At 43.9% G+C, this 18,125-nt stretch overlaps 1 pseudogene; it reads right to left on the bottom strand.

Moving 5' to 3' along the window:
* Positions 1 to 9,275: 9,275 nt before the first annotated feature.
* Rpl7-ps22 (ribosomal protein L7, pseudogene 22) lies at positions 9,276 to 10,101 on the bottom strand (annotated as a pseudogene).
* Between the last annotated feature and the right edge of the window lie 8,024 nt (positions 10,102 to 18,125).

The following is an 18,125-nucleotide window of genomic DNA, read 5'->3' on the forward strand; positions in this document are numbered from 1 at the left end:
GCACCCCGGTAGGTAATATACAGTAGTGGGCCATTAACTTAGCTGACAATTCTACTCAGGCTAAAAGTTCCTTTAATCAAAAAAGGACTATGTGTCATTTATCTTAGTAACTGGGCAACCAACAGACTACTTCATACTAATTCTTATTTTCATATTTTTAATCAAAGCAGGACAAACATTCTCAATGGTGTGTGGATCACACGTGTATGAATCTGTGAGCTTCCTCAAGCAAAGCTTTTGTGAGTCACATGGGTCAAGGAATAGAACCTTACCCCAGAATCCCTTGTCTACGCCTTCCCAGTCCTTACTCCCCCTATTTTTAATACAAAGGAGTGTTTTTGAACTTTATATAAATGGGATCATGCAATACATGTCCTCTTTTGTGTCGGCTGCTTCTGCTGGGTATTGTGTTTGTGAGCTTTGAAAGCTTTTCACGAAATGAGCGATACTGCAGCAGTGTCTGAGATCGTAATCAATGTATATGAGATGTTTTCATATCATCAGTTCAGGAGGAGCAGCTAGCGTAAGGCATGAGGGAAACTCTTCTCCATGATATGGTGACTGCCTCTCACTCCTGCCTGGGCCACTCTGTTTAGGTGGGCTCCCCCTCTCCCCCATAGAGACCAGGGAGCAGAGGATATGAAGTTTGGGTACCGAATGAGATTTGGATGGGAAGGGAAGGAGGGAGAGTCTGGATTGGAGAGCCACCCGCACCACTTGACTCACAACAACCCAGAGCACTGCACTGGCTGGTTTTCTGTGTCAACCTGACACGGGCTGGAGCTATCACAGAGAAAGTTGCCTCAGTTGAGGAAATGCCTCCATGAGACCCAGCTGTAAGGCATTTTCTCAACTAGTGATCAAGGGGGGAGGACCCAGCCCATTGTGGGTGGTGCCATCCCTGCAAGCCAGAGCAAGCAAGCCAGTAAGTAACTCCCTCCATGGCCTCTGCATCAGCTCCTGCTTCCTGCCCTGCTTGAGTTCCAGTCCTGACTTCCTTTGGTGATGAACAGCGATGTGGAGGTGTAAGCTGAGTAAACCCTTTCCTCCCCAACTTGTATCTCGGTCGTGATGTTTTGTGCAGGAATAGAAACCCTAAGACAAGCAGGTTACAAAATGTGGAGTTTAGAGTGAAGACTTCAGCTGGACCAGTAAGAAAGACACTTTGCCTCTTGTTCCCCAAGGAAGAGAGGATCTGGCGACACAGGTGGTCCTGGGCACTTCAGAGGACAGGGATGGCACAGCACAGCAGGTGACTGGATTTTAACAGTGCGAACAGGGTGCCAAAGGTTCTCAAGTAATGAACAGAAAGCGCTGCACAGGGGCAACCAGACTGGAAGCATTTGATCGAAATGGAATGATAAGGAGAATTATGGGCTAAGGGGGGACGAGGCCATGAGGTGGATCGGGTATGCTCATTCTCACCCTGGCTCTTTCCCGTCTTCCATCCCTCCCTCCCACCCTTTTCCTAACATGACTAATCGCTTTGCCCACTGGGGTTGAGGAGGCTTGCTCAGAGCCCTGGGGTTACCCCCATGAGAACTCTACTGGCAGAAAAGCCATCCTGCATCATGTGAGTCCGAACTGAAAGTGTCTGGGGTGGATTTCGAAGGAAGAATGGTTCCTTGTGCTGGATAGGAGAGAAGGGGAGCACAGCAGTTTGTGTTGTAGGGAGACTCAGAGGATGGCGTCTGATTGACCTGTGGGGGGTGGGGGTGGGGGTAGGACTTACCAGATGTGACGAGGAAGGTGCAGACATTAAGTAGCTGAAAGTGCAGAGGCTGATGGGGTGAAGAGGGCAGAGGGCACCGGGAAAGGTACACTCTTTAACACAGAATACGTGAGGGCCATGGAGAAGGGAGTTGTTAGAAGACATTGTATCTAGTCAGGTGAGGGCTGAAAGGATCTGAAGCATGTCAGTGGGGTGACGGCCACTGCCCCAAGATGGTTAAAATTAGCATCAACTTGAACAGGGAAGGAGAGACAAGAAGTGGGGAGAGGGGACCAGAGGGAAAGGCTTAGAAAAGAGAAGACTGTGAGGCTGAAGTCAGGGCTGTACACAGCCCAGGGAGACAGAATTCAGGACATGAGCTTGATTCAGACTTGACACCAGGCTGGATGCCAGTCTGCTTCGATGAAAATCAACGTCACAAAATCCAGTCCCGGAGCTCCATAATTTTCACATCATGTTACATTTTCGACACAATCATCTCAGTAGTGAAGTGATTTCCAATTCGCAGGCTGCTTAGAGAATATATATGTAGGCAAATGAAGCAAAGAACAAAGGGTATTGTATGTCAAAGAAAGGGAGTTGGTGGGGTTGCCTGGGGCACACTCCTTCCTCTCATGGGGGTAACGTGGGGGTAACGTTAGCACAGCTTGGGCAGGGGGCAGGCTGTACACCCAGGAGATTGTGATACAAAACAAGGCATGCACCGGCCTTATTTCCCACCACCATCCTCCAGCTTATTATCAGAGATGCCAGGGCTGGGGTGCAGCCAGGCAGCTCAGAGCGGTTTCTAGGATTCAGTTTATCCATCAGAGGCCATTCATTCTTCCAATCTAAGCAACCAGAGTGAGCTTGGGACTCCTCTCTGCCACATAATTGCCTTTATTCTTCAGGAAAAGGTGCTGCGAATGTGTCCTTTATTCCAGATACCCTAGATCTTCTTAAGGATAAGGTAACTATGCCTTTAAAGGGAGTTATGTAGTTTTTGAGATAGGATCTCACCAGGTAGCCCTGTCTAGATTGTAGACCAGGATGTCCTTGAACTGAGAGTCTACCTGCCTCTATCTCCTAGAGAGAGTGTTGGGATTAAAGGAAAACCATACAGTCTTTCTCATGGGTCTCATGTTAGCTGCCTTATAAGGATCTAGAAAATAGATATCAGGAAAAAAATACTAATGAAAAGATTCAAGATGGAAAAGCTCTCACTGACATAATTCTAAGAAACCCCACTTTACTCTCTGTAAACTGAAAAATCAGTAGATTTTTCAGGAGAAAAAAACTAAGAAAAAAGATATTTTACTCCAGATAATTGGTTCACTCATTACAAGATTTGGGAGGAAACTCTCCTTCCAGAGATTACTAAGTGGGCTTTACACTCTTCAGCTACTTCAGAGATGTTGGGCAAGGAAGCACTGGGTATGCCAAGGAGCCCAGATTCACCCCAGAGAGTCTAGAGGTCGCCCCAGCTTCTAAAGTGTGTTGCTAGCTATTCCACAGAACATTGATTTACCCAGATTTACAATGCTTTGTGTAACGTAATCCAGGGGTCTGGTTTTAGGGAAGAGGTAATTGGAATCACCATTAATGATCAAAGCACATCAAGAATATTTGAGTTAGGGGTTGGGGATTTAGCTCAGTGGTAGAGCGCTTGCCTAGCAAGTGCAAGGCCCTGGGTTCGGTCCCCAGCTCCGAAAAAAGAAAAGAAAAAAAAAGAATATTTGAGTTAATTATTTTTCTTACAGAAAATTCTGAACAGGAACAAAAAGGAACAAGGGGTGTTAGGTGAAAAGCCTCAGGCACAACGAGCTGGTGTGCTCCGTCTCCTCTGGGTGAGAGCATCTGGTAGTTGGTGAGCTCCACCTCTAGAAATTCAGTATCCCCGCTCTGATCCACAGTGTAACATATAACAAACATGTTAGCAATACACACAAGAATGGGCACAAAGCCCAAGCATCTACCACAAATCCATGTTTCAAGGTGTAAGGGGAAAAGACAAACCCAGCTAAAATTCTTAATCAGGAAAATTGTCTTATAGAATTCACTAACTTATTTTTAAGGTGGGGGTATCACTATGTTGCCCAAGGTAGCCTAGAACTCCTGGGCTCAAGCACTCTTCCTGCCTCAGTCGTGTGAGCGACGGCTCTACAAGTGCACACCCTGGACCTGGCTGACAATTGCCTTTCAAATGCATCAAAGCTTTCTTAGGAATGACTTTCTTACGTGCAGAACAGAGACTTGTCACTTACGTAAAACAATGCTAAAATCTCTCTCTTTTTTTTTTTTTTTTTTTTTCTTACGGAGCTGGGGACCGAACCCAGGGCCTTGCGCTTGCTAGGCAAGCACTCTACCACTGAGCTAAATCCCCAACCCTAAAATCTCTCTTACGCAGTGAATCGATGGGTATTTGTACTTTAGTTAACAATTAATAGTACTAATGTGTAACACACTAATTTAACAGAGAATCAGGGGTAACTGAAGTCACAAGTTATCACTTGTAGAAATTGATTGGGAAGGTTCACAGATTTGCTAGCTGCCTCCGTTTGTCACTGCTGCGTAACAAATGATCCCAAATCAATGGTTTAAAAACAGTCATTTATTTAGCTGGTGACACAGCAAACGAGTTGTGGTTGAGGCTAGCCTGACCTGGACTCAGAGGTCTACACATAGCTCTGTGATTTCTGGTTAGCTCTGCTCCCAGGGCCTGACTGGTTGTCAGCCCAGATTACCTGACTCTCCTTCCAGATCCCTTCTTACCAGCTCGCCTTTTAGAGCTCGCTGATGGTGGAAGCAGGAGTCCAAGGCAGAAAAGGAAGCTTACAGGATGCTTGAGGGCTGGATTTAAAATTGGCATGAGGTTCACACCAGTTGCCTGCTAGTAGCTAAAGCAGGCAATTGAGCTGGTTCAGATTCAAGATCGAGAGAAATGGACCCTCCCTCTTGATTGGAAGCTATTTTTAAGTCCTAAATATAAGGAGCCTGTAACTGGAACATAGACTGGTCAGCTCCACATGCCAGACTTCTCTAACACTTGAAAACAGTTATTAAAAAGTACTTTCCCCTCACCTCTACTTAACTAAGACTTTTTATCCAGGAATAAATGAGCATTAAATTTTATTGTCTTTTTTGGCTTGGGCAAAATGTCGGGGAGTGGCATTTTCTCCTGACTTATTACTGACATTGGACCTTTATACATGTCTGGATAGGCCCTCACCTCACCTTGGTGAATACTGTTCTGCGCTGACTAATATCTTTGCTAGTATTAAAATTTAAATCACATTATGGATGACCGGCGGTTATTTTATGCTACCTTTGTAGGATTTTGTTATTAGAGTTATAACTCTTCACCAGAGCAAAATTTCTGATAAAATAAATGTTTTCTCAGAGGATATTTATTATACTTCGGTTCCCTAATACCTCACTGGGTTTAAATTCTGTTTTATAATCTCCTTACTATTCACTAGGCTCAGTCTGGTTCTTCTAACTCTTCCAACTTCTTTAAGACTCTAAAGCACATCTTTTATTTAACACAGCTATAGAATATCAAGAAGCTTTTGACAAGATCCCAGATGACCCCTGCGTCCTTATGACCCTGGGCAATCCCTTACCTCGAATGTGACTCTGAGTTGTCAGAGACACCAGATCTATAGTGTGGTAGAACTCTAGCATGAGAGGGAGGAGGGCTAGGACCCACTTGTAACTTGTTTTTAACAGAATATGGCAAAATGAAAGAATATAATTTTTGTGACTCAGGACTGATATGAGAGTGGCTTCTGTGTTACCCACAGATTCTGTTTCTTGTAACTTGGATGAATGCAGTTGCCATATTAGAGAGACAGACAGTAGCCAGCCTCCAGCAGCTGAGACTGCTAAAGAATTGGAATTCCGCTAGTCAATTCCTTCCTGTCCAGCCTCCCGATGATACCCTGCCCTGATTACACTTTGTCTGTTGTTCCAGACCACTGACCTAGGGACAATTTCTAACCTGGTGATAGATAACTAATGCCCCTCAAGGTGAGGAAGATCAGGACGAGAAGAACCCAAAATATCCACATAGTTTAACTCCCTGTTCTAATGTGACCTGTCTCAGAGGATGGAAAATTATTAATACACAAAAGAGTCTTTGTTGGGTACGTTATAATTTTTAGACAGTGGTTCACTTAAATAAGTTAAAAATTTAATAATTATACTAAATGTTGTAATAGTCTATAGTTTTCACAGGTCATTATTTTTACCTAGATATGTCTAGGTAAAATACCTTCTTCTTCCAAATAATAAACCTGAAACTATTTGATGACAGTTATGTTTATCATGAATGAGAATGGAAACCATATATATTAAATGCACACATACATACATGTATAATTTGTATACTCTGATGATCACTGTGACAGCCTGATATAAAAGGAATGTTTAACAAGTTTTATTGAAATAAAACTGAGATACCATTATTAAACCTTCCTAGTCCTCCCAAAATTCCTTACCTGGTATGATCTTAAGATCTCTTCATCACTCTCGTTCCTACTTTCTTGTCAAGACACCTAAATATGGCGTTGACAAGGTTCAGCTGAAGTGAAACAAATATCTGTGCACTGTTAGAGTAACTAGTGAGCACAAAACTGAAATCACTCTTTACTCATCTTGGATTCATTATCAAGAAATCCTTATTTTTTTTTATACAAACTATACTAAGTCCTGCCCTTCCCATGTTAAATTTATCCTGCTCAGTTTCAAACTGTTCTGTGGTTCCTATACCAAGGAGTTAAGGTCTTTTGGGGCGTTCATTTTCACCACCTAACGTCTTGTCTCTTGTTCCCGACTGCACATAAATGTACAGATTTGATACGATTTTAGAATTATTTTTAGTTTACTTTGTGTGTCTAGGTGTTTTGCCTGCTTGTATATCCAGGCATTGCATGCATGCCTGGCACTCCTGGAGGCCGGAAGAGGGCATTAGATTCCCTGGAACTAGAATTACAGCTATGTGGGTGCTGGGACTGGAGTCTGAGTCCTCTGGAACGGCAGCCAGTACTCTCAAGTGCTGAGCCGCCTCTCAGGGACCTGATAACATTGTTTATATGATGTGTCTGTATCTTGGATCCTTGTATTAGCTACCTTCATTGCTGTAGCCAGCTACCTAGTGAGGACAAATTAGAGAGGGATGTTTTCCTGTGATTCAGCCCACCATGTTGGGGAAGGAATGACAGGCAGTGCACTTCACAACTGTGGCTGCCAGGAAGGAGGGAACGAGGCAGGGAGAGGACCCAGGACAAGGTTGCTCCCACTGGTCTGCTTCCTCCCACTGACCCCTCCTCCTCACGCCTTCAGAAGCTTTCAAAACTGTGCCACCACCAGGAGATTAAGCATTCAAACTAGAAGCCTAGTATGGACATTTCATAGTTGAACTATAAGAATAATGACGTTAAGGTCTAAGAATTTCATACAAAGCATTACTCAGCTAAATGGACGTAGTATTAAACTGCACCCTAAATTGCGGCAGTTGGCAGTGGATAGAGAGACTCACAACTGATCACGGTGCAGAGAATAGGAGACTGTGACTCAGCCTAGGCAGGCCATGTGTGTCACGGCTCCTCCAAGGTCTCGAGGACCACTGTGGAAGAGGAGTAAAAATGCCATAAGAGCCAGAAGTGGAGGTGGACCCTGTTCCAGTTGTGACAGGGACATTGAACACAGAAACTCACAATGAATGTGACTGCATGCACAAGACCCACATAAAATCAAGCCAGCCAAAGCCCCAGTGTGGAAGGTGGAGGAATCCACAGAGTCCCACCCCTAGCTGGGAAGCTGTGACATTTGACAGGAGAGAGAGTCAGGTTCCTCCTAAGGAGGCGCCTGAGAGGCTACTCGGGCACACAGATACCTCAGTACACTCAATGTGTTGTTGTTTGCTGTTATCTAAGTATGTGAAATTGAGAGGAAAATTAGTTAGAGGCTAGGAAGAGTAAGGGAGGAGTAGGTGTGGAGTTAATCAAAACTCATTATATTGATGTATATAAACTCCAATATTTTTCTCTAAAACAGGAAATGAGCGAAGACAAACCCTTCTTCCGGTTGCTGTCCATTCGTAAATAGGTTTTAAGTATCAACCTTAGTATAGATTACAGAAATGACCTTTAAACTGCTGTCTCTTGTCTTCCTTTTAAGTTCCTCCTTTCCAAGGCAGCCAGGGCTATTTATGTTTGTAAAACTTAAGTCACAGTCTGCCATCCCTCTGCTTACAATTTTTTAATAGCTTTGATTCATTAGAATGGCATTTTCTTATCGCAGTTTACAGGACTGTGCACTCCTCCCAGTACCTGGAGGATCAACTGCTTAATAACAGCTAGGAGTTCACATGAAGGGTATTATTTCTTTGAAGAAATAATAATTTGGCTGTTCCCCCTGGCAGACTTTTAAGGATTTATCTTCTTCCTTGCTTCACTCTTGAGATGGTTACTATGTAGACCAGGCACCTTGAACTCATAATCCTGCTACCTCAGCTTCCCAAGTGCTGGAATGATAGGTCTGCCAGGTGCCCGGCTCTGAAGTTTTATTCTGATGTTTTGCTCTGATTTGTCTAGAAGTGGGTTTCCGGGTATTCATTGGTAGTTTGGAATTGCTTTAAACACTTGTTAGAATCATTTTTCCTTTGTATTTTTCAGCCCAGTGTGCTCCCATATAATCCTCTAATTTCTCCCACCCCTTATTCTATACCACCATTAATTCACTTTTCAGCTTAATCTGGTATCAGATTCATGCATTGATTCTTGTCCAGTTTTGGGTACCTTTGTTTTAAGTTTTATGAGTTGTATTTTTAAAATCAGCTTTGTCAGGCTTCAGGGTTTCTTGCTTCCTATATCTGTCTGAAAGCTTATCTTTAACTCACTGTGACAGAATCAGTACAGTTTCTTGCTAGTTTGTTTCTTTGTTGTTTAAGACCAGATCATTGCTCCCGCCCCCCACCACCCCGAAAACCTGGCCTTGTTCGGAGCTGGAGAGACCTCCTGCCTGCCTCTCTCCCATACCTGGTACTAGGAACATCAATTACTGTATCTAACTCAGCATTCTCTTGTTGCTTGCTTTGACCTCTATTGGGGTCTGACTGTTTATTGCTTCTGTAGGGGGCAGGTCTTACTTAAGCCTACTTTTCCTGTTTCTGTTTGTCTAAGATGTGCACTTGAAGATTTGTTAGGCGAAAACAATATGAGGCATAAAGACGAAAGGCATTTATATTTTGTTTGCTTTTTGCTTCTGCTGAGTTTCTACTTTAAACTGAGTGTAAGTCTTGAGCTAGCAATTAAATCCAAGGTTTAATTTTCTTCAGTATTGTTTCACTTCTGGTCATGCTGTACTGGGCATACTTCACATATCCTCATCACCATCACCACCACCACCACCACCACCACCACCACCACCACCACCACCACCACCACCATCATCATCATCATCATCATTATATATTATTGGCATTTAGTCTAGGCTCTGACCCACAGTTACCTGGGTACCTGACTCACTATTAAAAGGGTTGCTTGCCCCCTCCTCTCTCTCTTGCTTTCTTGCTCTTGCTCTGTTCTCTCTCTCTCTTTTTTTTTTTTTTCAATTTGCCAAGCTGTGACTTTTTATTAACCGACCAGATTATAAAAATCCCACGGGCAACACCTTAGTTCATCCGTCTAAGAAGCCTGTTTATCTGGTCTTCCCTGTTGTCAGCATCTCCACCTTCTACAGAGTTGTCTTTTTCTTCACCCCACCTCATGGAGAAGAGAGTTTGAAGGGCCATAGGAAGTTATTTGCTTCCTTGAAGCGTTTCCCAGCTGTATAGATCTCATGAATTAGATCCTCCATGCAGATGATGCCAAACTTACCAAGAGATCGAGCAATCAAGGAATTATCTGTCAAGGCAATGCACTTTTTATTGATTTTGCCATAGCCTCGCCTGTAGATGAGCTCATTTACTGACTTCAGGTTGGGGAACCCCCATGCAATGTGTGGTTCCACAGCGTGTTAACTGAAGCCTTGCCGAGCTTAACAAAGGTGCCATGGAGGATCTGCCGAGGACGTAGCAGCTGCAACACCTCGCGCACCTTTGGGCTTGCTCCACTGATAGCTCGGGTTCTGATGACAAAGGCCAATTTTGGTTCTGTGGGCGCACAGACGTTCCCAGCTCTTCTTGCCATCCTTGCCATGGGAATCTCATTCCGGCACATCTGTCTGTACTCCTTGTGAGAGTGCTTTGCCTTCTCATAGATGAGTTTCCTCCTTGCCTTTCGCAGTGTCTTCAGGGCAAACTTCTTCCTCAGGTGCTTCACCTCCAACTCTGGGAAATTCCTTTGAGCAGCGGCGGCCTTCCTTTTCTTCTCTGGTGCAGGCTCCATGGTTCCAGCCGGAAAAGGACTGCTCTGTTCTCGTTTCCCTTACCTCCTCACTCCCCATTCCCCTCCCCCTCTCTCTCCAAGTGTTCATGTGTTCATGGCTGACTTCTACTCCTCTTCTCTCTCTCTCTCTCTCTCTCTCTCTCTCTCTCTCTCTCTCTTCCTCTCCCTTTCTTTGTTTCTACTCCCTCAACTCCCCTCCCCATGCCCTGAATAAACTCTATTCTATACCATACCACTGTGTGTGGTTGGTCCCTCAGGGGGAAGGGGTGCCTCAGCATGGGCCCACCGAACCACCCCTGCCCCCCAACACCTGGCTGCACCTCCACCAAACACATTCCTTCTCTCTTTAGTTTTATAAAACACAACAAATATATTTTGTCATATAACATATTTTCACTAATTTCAGCAAAGACACTGATTCAAATACAGAAGAAACAGCTTCACTCCAAATCCACATTTTACTAATGTGTACCTGTGTGGCTTTGGGCAAGTTGTCCTCACCCCCTCCCCCAAAGAGAGGGTAATGCTAGGCCTCACATAGACGAGGAGATGGTCCAGTGGATAAGGTGCTTGCCTTACAAGTGTAAGTTTGGATCCTCAGAACTCCTGTGAAAAGCCAGGCATGGTAGTGGGAGACTGTAATTTCATGGTGGGTGTGGGGACATGATAGATCGATCCCTGGAAGCTCAGTGGCCATGTAGCCTAGTCTACTTGGTGACCTCCAAACCAATGAGAGGGCCTGTCTCAAACAAAAGGTAGAAGGAGCCAGAGGACCCACACCTGAAGTTGTTCTGTGACCTTCCTACATGGACATGACACACACACACACACACACACACACACACACACACACACACACACACACACACGAGATACTGCCTGCCTTATAGGATCTCATGTAACCGATAGTACCAAAGTGTCAACCATTGATAGAATCAGTTAATTACTAGTTATATATTGTTGGCATTGTCACCATGCAACAATTATTTCCTGAATATTACCAACTTCAAAAATCAGCATCTTCTTTTTCATTGCCTTTTACTTTTCTCGTAGAATGTAAGCTCAACATTTTTGCTTTCCCCTGTAAGTTAAACTATCATTTTAGCTGAGTCGATTAATATATTCAGATTTGCATTATGAAAACGTCAATGCCAGTAATTCACGAGTTGAGCACAGACAAGGTTATGTGGAGAAATAAGCAATCTAAAGTCTATTCAATGGCACTTTGACGTTTAAAGGGGTGCATTTAAAAAATCATCTCGATCCAAGAAGAGTGAAGGAATAATTGCAAAATTGTTTGGACATAGAACATACCATTTCTGTGTTTTAACTGGTACCTTTAATTCTCAAAAGACTAAAATATATTAGCTCAAGCCTCTTCTTCTAAAATCTCCATATGTGTCCATCTTGCTGGCGTCCCGGCCCTTTAACATTTACCATGACGATAGACGCTCGGGTGGAACTATGACTTCATCCGCAGTGGGCCGGGGTGTTTAGCACGTGGCTTCTTACATGACAGTCCTTTGATGGAACTGCTGCACTAAGCAGCCTATTCGGGGACAGTGAAAAAACCAAGCTGAAAACATGGCTGCCTATGAATGCCTCCTGGCAGAGGCTGATTCCACAGGTCTGTCTTTTGGAATTAGAAAGCCCATCTGCCACCTCTTGATTCAGAATCAATGAACGTGGCTCATGTTCCATGCGATCCTGGGCTTGTCTTCAGAAACCTCTGCGGGCTGGTGCTGACGCAGCTCAGTTCCCAGAGCAGAGTCCCTTGCAGCATCAGGGAAACTCACCCTAAGCCCTCATTAATTCCTTCTAACAGACAAGCAATCACCACCTTTAGGAAAGGTCTCAGTGACTATAGTTGGTTCAGAGCAACATAAAACTCGTGCTCTTCCTACTCACAATACATATGAACCTTTACAAACAGACATCTTAGGTTCTGTGATGTGGGCACATTTTCATTCACCATGGAAACACGAGCTGTAGCCTCACTGGTGATTAATAACGGCAGCTTTTGTCCCTGTCTTACAGTTACAGATCCTTACAGGGAGAGGCCAGGTTAAGTGCAGGGCATGCACAAGTCCAAGTTAGAAGTTCAAGTCTCCTAATTTGCCTCCTTATTGAGGTTTTATTTTTATAACCTGATTAAAATTCTCTATGCCTTTTTATCTCCTCCGCTGATTGCAATAATTCTGCCATGTCTGTAGCTAGTGATTTTGAGTAGATACATATTTATATTAATAGTTAAATATGTTTATAAATTGTATCTACTATATTAGTATCACCAAATTCCCAGACCTCGGCACTTCAAATGTGCAAGTCCTAAATTTAGGAAATGACACTTTCTGAGGCACGCTCTAGCTCAGGAGAGTGGATTATCATCTTACTCACCTATGCTGCCTCCACAGGGTTTGCTAACTTGTGAAGGCCAGCGCCCCCTCCCCTCTTGCCATCTGATGACCAGGATCCATCAGTTCTTATGGATTGACTCCACCTGTTGTGATTAATGCTCAGAAGGCACCATTCCGAGGATAGGTTTTATTTGGGGTTCCCTATTTTTCTAACTACAAACCAAAAATAGCTATAAGCAAATGAAAGGGTTGTTCAGCAGCTGTGAGGCCAACTGTGCTTGGTGGGGCAGCTCCTATGGAGGGCAGCCTCCTCTGGTGAGGAGACAAATGTTGCTTTGGTTCACCTCCTCCCAGGGGTGTGACACCCCTTTCTTGCTTTCCTTTTCCCATTTCTGTGCTCTGTTCTCTGTCTCCTGGCCTCTTCCACTGCTCACACCTGTGTGGATGGATCCTTTCCTATCTCTACTTTTCCTTGGTCTCTTTTCCCTCATGTCTGCAAAGGGGACACCTCTCCAATGCTCTGGTGGGGGTAACTGACACACTGCTTACATGTTATCCCAGTCAATGAGTTTCATGACAGCCAAGCAAGGGGCTGGGCTCTGTGCAGCTTCATGAGATGGCAGTGAACCTAACTCTGGCCTAGGTTCTTGCCCACCTCCCTCATCATCTTCCCACACATTCCTTCCTTTACACTGTCCTTAGGCGAAATGTTGGCGGTTTCTCCAAGCTGGAGAAGAAGAAGACTGCAGGCAGTAGGGCACACCCCGTTCTTACTTACTTTGAAGACATGGCTCACAGGACTGGATTTCTTCATTGATGAAAAGAGACACAAGGAGAAACACCTCTGTTTCCCTGGACACTATTTCTATGAGATGATGCCTGGAGTTTCTCCAATCACATAAATAAAAATGCTTCCTTAAAAGACAGTACAGAAAAAAAATACATCAACTAGTTTTTTAATTAATTAGCCATGAAGTCCTCCTACTTAGGATTCTTGGTATGTGAGTTTTTTATTGTTTAGAATTGTTTAGGGATTTTCCACTTACAGCTCAAAGCAGGTCAATTAATACATTAGAGTTGTCAAAGAATCTCTCTTATGTAAGAATATTTCTCATATGAAGAAGAAGAGGAAGAAGAAGGAAGAAAGAGGAGGAAGAGGAGAAGAAGAAGGAGGAAGGAGGAAGGAGGGGAAGAAGAGGAGGGAAAGGAGGAGGAGGAGGAAGAGACACTAGTACAGTATGTGAAGCAACAGGAGGTAGGGGAATCTTCGGGAATCCATCTTTAACCTCCAAGGAGCCTGGCTCCCACCGTTCACTTTCTTTCCCTCTCTCTTATGAAATGTAAGGCAGATATGTGGAGTTTATCGATGGGAAGCTGAGTGACAGACACAGTAAGGAAAATGAAGACCTGATTCCTCTAGTAGTTCCTGCGCTCTGTAGTAGAAACACTGGTTTAAGAGTGAGGTCCCCTGATGGTCATGTTTAAGAGCTGCCAACCAACCAATCCAGAAAGCTCTCGTGTAAGTGATACCTCCCAACCCAGAAAGCAGGAGGAAACCTTGAATGTGCTTTGGCGTGTTACCTTTGAAATGACCCTGTGAGTGACTTACATCCGAGTTTAAGTATTTAGTAGCAAAAGAGAACTAAAGTAAAGGGAGATCACCAATAAATATTCCCTGACACTATTTGTTATGGTCAGGACTTGTCTATTGTCAACAACTCATCCTGGCCGAAGCTCACATTATCAGAAACTCTAAGGTGAATTGGATTCTGGGACAGGTAGATACAGTCTCCAAACAATTAAACCCTTCCTTCCTGAGAAGTATAGATCTTCGATTCTGGGACAGTTCTCCCCCGGTGCACAGCCTAGCACCAGGATCTAGTAACCTGCCCCAGCCACTTGGGCTGAGACTGAAGACGGCTCAGGTTCTCAAGGAGAAGTTGAGTTTTGTCTCAGGAAGAACAAAACTATTCTGGACAGACACAACCGAGAAATGACAACATCATCACAATTGTTGCATGAGTTAGAGCTGATGTTTTCTCTTGTTAACATCAGCTATCATGGGGAAGGGCAAATGCTATTCAGAAGTCAGAGAATTTCGAACCCAGTAGAAATTTATTTTAACTTTTAAAATAATGCAGCAGTTGAGTTTTGAGAATTGGGTTAAGACTTAGTCTTTTAGCTAATCATTTTCAAAAGCAAATTTTGTTCCTAAATGGAAGGGGATTTATGAAGACACACGTGTCTAAATCTCAAATATAAATTGAAAAGGAGATGAAATTGAAACTAGAGACACTGAACTTATTTCCCAGGCACAAAGATGACAGCTGTGCGGTGACAAGGCAGGACTCCCGGGTGCAAACATCTATTATACCCCATCAAAGCAACAATTAAGGAGCCTGGGCAGTGTTGGCCATGACTGGGTTCACACCAGCCTTTGATTTCCTCCAGAAAAGACAATTTAGTCAGCGAGTTGACATTACACGTTAGAAGACAGTGTGGGTCCCATCCTTTCTCTTAAATAGCTTGTATCAAAACCTCCCAGTCTCAAGACACTGATCTTGCAGTGTTATGGGCAAAAGTCCCAAAAGGAGCTCCCATAAAGGGGGAGGCATACTTCAAATTTCCAACAGACCTTTCATGCAATGTGTATTTAGGGATTTGCCTTTTAAAGAACCAGCCCTCTGCATGAATTAGAGGATGCCTCATCTTCACTGGCGCAAAGACAAAGACATTAGTTTCTTGTCCCAAAATAACAAGACATTCTTTCTTTCAAATAGAGGTACCTTGAAAACATCGAGGTAATTTATAGGTACTGTGTAATTGTGAGACATCATGTTATTCCAAAGGCTAAAGAAAAATTAGCTATGTAAGAGGAGGTTTATCTGAGTCAAAACTATGGAACGGCTTCTCAAGGATTTTTCTTGCATCTCATGCAAACCAAATTCCATTTTAAGCCATCACCTGATGAACCATGAAGTGTTACAGGCAGAACACAAAGCTAGGCCTGGGATGGGAGCTAAGGTCTTGACCAAGCAATGACACATCAAAACAAAAACCTCCTCTAAGTCACTCAATATCATCTTTTTACATTTTATTAATGAGCCAACATCCGTCACCACAAATGTACAGTAATATATTACTTAACTCAGAGGGAAAAATATCAAGTATATGAAACTAAAATCGACTACAGATATTTTTCCCTTGTAAGGAAGAAGTGTCATAATTTCATCTCAGCAGAGAAGTAAGTCTCAGCACTGCTTTGTGGGAAGGGCAGAGTGAGAGCTGGAGTAGGAGCCTGTGGCTCAGAGAGTCTTTGGCCATTCTAAGGAGCAGGGCGTAAGGCATACGTCTAGAATAGCACTCGGCACTGAAGAGGAGTTCCAGAACTACAGAACACGTTCAAACCTAGCTCAGGTACGTGAATTAAACCTGGTCTCACAACATTTTTTTTTCTTAAACGAAGGGCTCGATCTTGTATTGGGAGATAATGATTGAGCAGAGGGATTGTGTTCTGTCCTGTCAAGACCAGGAAGAGATGTTAAGACTAGGTCTTGTGGCAGCAATAGGAGGCGGAGCAAGGGCCAAGTAACAGCAGGAAGCCACAACAATGAAGGAGCCAGCGCTCTTCAAGAGCAGCTCAGGAGGTACCGTCCAGCTCCTGTTGCCTGAGAGACAGGTATCAAGACCCCGGCACACGCATCAAAGCACAGCAAGGCCCAAACCTGGGAAAAGCAGAGGCACCTTGGCTCTCACCGAGGATGACGAGCTACATGGCCATTTGCTGACTTCAGGGGAGTCAGCGGATTGAGTGTAGATCTACTGAGCAGAGAACTGACTCCATCTCAAGTGGATCGAGCAGGAGGGCAGAGGCTCTCGCCATGCAAAGTGTGTGCCATTTAATACTTATACATTTTTTGTGGATCTTTCCATTTACTATTTTTGGGGCATGATTAACCAGGGATAAGTGAAACCAGAGAAAGTAAACCACAGATAAGGAGGGCTTGAGGTATTTAAAATTTCTGCCCCAGAAACAATGTGAAGCTACCTTCTTGCCATTCATTGGAATTGTAATAATGATTTGATACATATAGAAATGCAGTTGCATAATTCTTTGGGGGAATTCCACATTCAAGGAAGTGCAGATAAGACATCACGAGACAAAAATTTTGTAGAATAAGATTTCGTTCTGGTTTCTATCCCAAGATTGGCTCTGAGATTCTGGCATGAGACTTGCCTAAGTAACTGTGGGTTGGTTTTCGTTTGTTTCTCTGCTGGAGACAGGACCTGGTCTTGAAATTCTGTTTCTCCTGTCTCCGCTATGCTAGTGCTGATATTATAGATATGGGCTACCACATTTAGTTTATGCTGTACTGGGGTTGGAGTCTAGACCTTCATGCATGCTAGGTCAGTGCTCAATCAACTGAGTTACATCCCCAGATGCCTGTATTATTAGCCGTGATAATTACTAGCACATACGAAAAGATTCACCCAGGCTACGTGTACTCTCTTCCCAACCCAGGGCATGTGTGCTCTCTTACCATCTCTTTTTTTTTTTTTTATTAACTTGAGTATTTCTTATATACATTTCGAGTGTTATTCCCTTTCCCGGTTTCTGGGCAAAAACCCCCCTCCCCTCTCCCCTTCCTTATGGGTATTCCCCTCCCAACCCTCCCTCCATTGCCGCCCTCCCCCCAACAGTCTACTTCACTGGGGGTTCAGTCTTAGCAGGACCCAGGGCTTCCCCTTCCACTGGTGCTCTTACTAGGATATTCATTGCTACCTATGAGGTCAGAGTCCAGGGTCAGTCCATGTATAGTCTTTAGGTAGTGGCTTAGTCCCTGGAAGCTCTGGTTGCTTGGCATTGTTGTACATATGGGGTCTCGAGCCCCTTCAAGCTCTTCCAGTTCTTTCTCTGATTCCTTCAACGGGAGTTCTATTCTCAGTTCAGTGGTTTGCTGCTGGCATTCGCCTCTGTATTTGTTGTATTCTGGCTGTGTCTCTCAGGAGCGATCTACATCCGGCTCCTGTCGGTCTGCACTTCTTTGCTTCATCCATCTTGTCTAATTGGGTGGCTGTATATGTATGGGCCACATGTGGGGCAGGCTCTGAATGGGTGTTACTTCAGTCTCTGTTTTAATCTTTGCCTCTCTCTTCCCTGCCAAGGGTATTCTTGTTCCCCTTTTAAAGAAGGCGTGAAACATTCAGATTGTGATCATCCGTCTTGAGTTTCATTTGTTCTAGGCATCTAGGGTAATTCAAGCATTTGGGCTAATAGCCACTTATCAATGAGTGCATACCATGTATGTCTTTCTGTGATTGGGTTAGCTCACTCAGAATGATATTTTCCAGTTCCAACCATTTGCCTACGAATTTCATAAAGCCGTTGTTTTTGATAGCTGAGTAATATTCCATTGTGTAGATGTACCACATTTTCTGTATCCATTCCTCTGTTGAAGGGCATCTGGGTTCTTTCCAGCTTCTGGCTATTATAAATAAGGCTGTGATGAACATAGTGGAGCACATGTCTTTTATATGTTGGGGCATCTTTTGGGTATATGCCCAAGAGAGGTATAGCTGGATCCTCAGGCAGTTCAATGTCCAATTTTCTGAGGATCCTCCAGACTGATTTCCAGAATGGTTGTACCAGTCTGCAATCCCACCAAC

This window comes from Rattus norvegicus, chromosome 2 (assembly GCF_036323735.1).
Source record: "Rattus norvegicus strain BN/NHsdMcwi chromosome 2, GRCr8, whole genome shotgun sequence".
NCBI lineage: Eukaryota > Metazoa > Chordata > Mammalia > Rodentia > Muridae > Rattus > Rattus norvegicus.